At 55.9% G+C, this 299-nt stretch overlaps 1 protein-coding gene across 1 annotated transcript in view; it reads left to right on the forward strand.

Moving 5' to 3' along the window:
- Positions 1–299, forward strand: part of TRERF1 (transcriptional regulating factor 1) — a 209,874-nt gene that overhangs the window by 175,595 nt on the left and 33,980 nt on the right. The gene's annotated exons all lie outside the window — the stretch shown is intronic.

The following is a 299-nucleotide window of genomic DNA, read 5'->3' on the forward strand; positions in this document are numbered from 1 at the left end:
CCCCTTCTTAGAACATGTGTTATCTGTCCCCGAAGTCCCGTCCCTGGGGAGCCCGGGGGGAATTAAAGGGCCCACTCAGCTGGAGTCCACTCAGCAGATGGGAATGCGGTGATAAGCAGTAAAGAATGTGAATTTATTCTTTCTTGCCCACCCACTGTTCCTACCCGCCCCATGCCCCCAATCCGTCTCCAGACATGAGGGATTTCCTCCCAAACCAAAGTCGGCTCCCTTAACCAGGCCACCAGATCTCGCCTTGTCGGAGATGGCTGTGACCGTTTCTCAAGGCAGGGGATGCTGGG

The sequence above is a fragment of the Bison bison genome, unplaced genomic scaffold (assembly GCF_000754665.1).
Source record: "Bison bison bison isolate TAMUID 2011002044 unplaced genomic scaffold, Bison_UMD1.0 scf7180017864487, whole genome shotgun sequence".
In the NCBI taxonomy this organism is placed as follows: Eukaryota; Metazoa; Chordata; class Mammalia; order Artiodactyla; family Bovidae; genus Bison; species Bison bison.